This window comes from Montipora foliosa, chromosome 5 (assembly GCF_036669935.1).
Source record: "Montipora foliosa isolate CH-2021 chromosome 5, ASM3666993v2, whole genome shotgun sequence".
Classification (NCBI taxonomy): domain Eukaryota; kingdom Metazoa; phylum Cnidaria; class Anthozoa; order Scleractinia; family Acroporidae; genus Montipora; species Montipora foliosa.
In genome coordinates this window covers 5,167,793-5,172,295 of record NC_090873.1, presented here as the reverse complement: position 1 = coordinate 5,172,295, position 4,503 = coordinate 5,167,793, and positions in this window count along the sequence as shown.

The window sequence follows — 4,503 nt, the reverse complement described above, 5'->3', positions numbered from 1 at the left end:
TAGGACGTTTTCAACCAACACCAATAACAAAAGAGAAATGTACGACTTCTGGTGGACGAACAAAAGAAGCCAATGAGAGATCTTTTGTTTTCGTCCACCAACATGGCGGCGATGACGTAACGTGAAAACCTCCTTTATCTTTGGCTAAAGAAGGAACAAAATTCTTGCTGCACGTGCGGCACGCAGTTTTTCACACATTTTCACGGTACTCTACATAAGTACGACGTGAAAAAGCAACACATCAGACGTTTTGACGAAATCGTGAGCATGCAAATGTGAACCTTTCTTTCTCTGTTTTTATTATGAAATCAGCCTCTTACTAATTTATTTTTAGGATACTTCGCATACATTGTGCAAAGATGGAGTAATCGCTTAAGGCTTGGTGCAAAATTAAATTGGAGGTTTTCACGTGACGTCATCCCCGCCAAGTACGAAAACAAAAGATCTCTCATTAGCTGCTTTTGTTCGTCCTCCAGCAATTTGTTATCTGTGTCTACAGATTGGTTGCAAAGAGCTTAACTTCGCTCAGTAATAAAGAGAGGATATTACATGGCCGCGCGGAGATACGAAATTTCTCTTCGAGTGTTGAAATATTTTTTTCAACACGAGAAGAAAAATTTCGTATCTTCAAGCGGCCATGAAATATTCTGTTTATTATATAAATACCAATTAAATACTAAATAATTTCACGAAAGACATCAAAAGCAACAGTGATCCTTTCACGTGTGAAGATATCATGTTTTCGCGCGAAAGCTCACTTGGGATTTCATTGGTGTTTATATAATAAGTTCATATCTTTGCCATCGGTAACAGTGTGCTGTTCCACGAATTGGAGATGTACGGATTAAGCTAATTAAGCACATATAGATTCAACTCGTTGCATGGCATATGCTTTCTTTTATATCCCTTGGTTCTATTCGACACTCTGCAGTTACGTAATCAATACTACAAAACAGCCGTAGCCTCGAAGTAATTATGCAGCGTTATTTTATCCAACTGCATGACTATGTTTGGGTTTCTATTGAGTTAAAGATATTTTTCAGACTAAAATAGCTTGACAGCCCCTTAACAATATAGGGGACCAATCTAGTTAAAGCTCCAAATCCTTCAGCAGCCTTAAGAGTTTGAAGCGGCTTATAATTGTTCATAGTTAAATTAAGGAATATGTTTTGTCTACTAAGGAAAAAAAGACTATGAAGTTGTTGTAGCAGTGTTGGCGCAGCGGCGAGTGCTCTCGCCTCCCACCAATGTGGCCTGGGTTCGATTGCCAGACTCGGCGTCATTGGTGGGTTGAGATTCTGTTACGAGAGGTTTTTCTGCATGCAGTACTCCGGTTTTCCGCTCTATTCAAAAACCAACATTTGCTTTGGTTTGAGTTCATTTGTAACTTAAATAAACTGCATTTCATCATTATTCGTACTCAAGGCCCAATGACAACTCAGGATATAGAAGGGAAATACGAGTCAATATCGCCACGATATCGTTGAGGTGACCTGGTTTTATTTATATACCAATCAAAGCCTTATTGGCCACCGAAATTAAGGGTTTTGAATGTTCTTCAACGGATATTTTTTCTTTACTTTGCATTTTAATCAACCAAACATTGATTTAAATAAATGAGGCAAGATACAAGCTCTCCCATCAAAACGCAAGCAAAATTAGGACGAGTGACCTAGTATTGGCAATTTGCCGACAAAATCGGGCAAAAATCGATCTGCGAGACACTGACAAACCACCATATTTTGCGATAACCGAGGTCAATGGTTGTTTTATCTTTCGACTAACGAGTTTGTTTTTTGTTTTTGTTTCCGAGAAGCCCGTAAGCGCGCGCTGCCTTGCAGAGTCGAGTAATGGCTCCAGTCAATTGGTTCTTTCTCAGCATAATTATATTTGTAGACTTCAAATTGTACTTACAGTCAAACGTTCAATAACACTAGGCATCAACAAAGCTGAAGAATTTCACAGTTTTCAAAGCATATCCCGACAAGGAAAGCTTTGGTGTAAAGCTCGCCATGCTTTTTTCTGGCTTCAGCATAAAATCTCTTCAGTACACATGCATTCGCCAACTTGTCCCTCGCGTCGATGACACGAGTGACTCTTCGTCTACCTTTCTTTCCTTGTGATACTCTCGAAATACATTGAGTGCAACTTTTGTTCTTTTCTTAGTATTCTCACTGTTCTTTCGATCAACTAAAGATGTCGAATCATTCTCTGACAGCTCGGGGAACCGATCTATCATTTTCTCATTCTCGACCCCAGTGCTTACGCTCCTGGGGTCGATATTGTCATTTTCTCACAAAAGCGTGATGTCAACTGCGCATGAGCAGAATATTATTTGTAGCCAGGTATTTGCAGGTCACGTGGTGGGCTCTCGGCCAATGAACAGGAAGGACAAAATACATCGAATGATAAGGTGTATTACCCAAGAGTAAGAATCTTGCATCAGGTTTGTCGTCATTGTCGTCAGAAAAGTGTCTATTTTTAACCAAGTTTTGCGGGAAAATAAACAACCGATGAAATCGGTTAACTCAGTGTTGTACCCAATTCAAATCTCCTGGACCCGGTTGTTCAAAAGCCGATTAACGCTAATCCCAGATTAAAATTTAACCAAAGAGTTAATTTCTCTACTCCCAAATGCTGTTCAAGGCTGATATTCGGCAAAACCTTACATAAGAAAAAGTCAATCTTGAACAACAAAAATAAGCAAAAGAAACTTTCACCAAAAAATTGAAAACATGAAACAAAAGTTTACGCTAATCCTGGATTAAGTTAATCCGCTTTCGAACAACCTGGCCCTGGGGTTAAGATTCGTTGTGCATTGTATTTGCATTACAATTCAACATTTACGTTTTAAGGATATGGAACACCTGGAACAAAACGTTTTATTCGCAAAGGATTTAAATTGGGTACAACATTAAGTTAGCCGATTGGCCTATGGTTTATTTTCCCGCAAGACTTGGTTTAAAAATAGACATATTTCTGACGCTGACGGGGACTAGGCCAATTTGGGGAAATCTTACTCCTGGTTTAAGATCGCTTTTGATTTTCTTCCTTTTCTACTCCGAGCGACCTACCTAGCGAAAGTTAGGAAATGCATTCGACAGTAAACGAAGAAAAAAAGGGAGGACAGTCATACCAGTTCCGCTAACAAAATGACTTCTCAAACTTTAGGCTTCCCTATTGTCGAATCTAAAACACAGGTCACGGGTCACACACAAGTCAGTGTACATGTCGCTGTGCTACACATAGATTTAAAAACACCAAAAATGTCTCCTAGCCCTAATCACTCTACAGAATTGTTTCAGTTCTAGGGGAATCTTTTGGCTTAGCTTTATAGTTGTTCTCATGTGTGGAGCAGGGACTTCTAGTCTTGACCTGTTAAAATATGACTTATGTCTTGGCTGGTCTTTCATAGACCGGATCAGAAATAGTTTATGTCCATAAAACAAAAGAACAAAGCGAACATAACAATACCTAATTAGCAAGGCCTAATCGGAATGACAATGGCCCTTTTTTGCTCCGGCATTTTAATCCGGTATATGAAAGTCTACCCAAGACTTCGACCCGCCTTTTCTAGTCAAGGGTTTTTGTAGTGCAACAAAAACGTCATAACAACACGTGTAGGTTTTTTTTAGCAAGTCAGTTTATTGAAGGAAACAGTCAATTGTAAATTGGAGTCGCTCTTCTACACACAGAACTTTATCCAAAGAGGGAACACGAATCGGTTGGTAAAGATGTTCGCTCCGAGAAGGATCTTCTGGAGTTCGCCGCAGTAAGCTGTAATTAGAAAAATGAAACAACGCAAACATCATTTATTATTCACCGACACTGAGGTGAATAATCGTTTTAGTATATACCACACAAGTTGAATAATCAGTCGTGTTTATCCATAAAATTTGCTCCTCGGTAACTGAATCGGAACGGGAGGCCATTTTGTTTTTCGCTGTTTGCTTAAAGGTGGATAGTACTGGCTCTTCACCTCCGAGCTATTGTAGCCAATCAGAATGCATGGAAAGCACTATTCGCTTGTTTGGTCTTGTGTGGGAGATACTACTTAACAACAAGCCCCCAACATTGAGGTAAATAGTTGTTTTAGTATATACTAAAACAGTGTGAACGAAAAGATGATTTTAGCTCATTTATTCCTGCAACAATATTCTTGTTTATTTATCAGATTTTTTAACTTTGCCAGTCAAGTTGACAGAGCGCCACAACAACTTGCGCCAGTTACTGTGGCCCCTTTGACAATATAAACTAATAATAAAATTCAATTACAATAATTAAAGTGTTACTATGATCAAAAATCACTTCCTTCTTTTCTTCAGATTTCGAAAGCGTGTTCGCTTAACACCTAACTGGCAAAAAATTGAGCTTTGGTTTTTATCCAAAGGCTGTTTATTTTGAGTGTAAGTTTTGGATTTCACGGTCCGCCATTATTCACGTTCAAAACTGACCGACTGGCCCTCAGAGGGTTGGATCTAGGGAAAATGACGTCATTTAGTC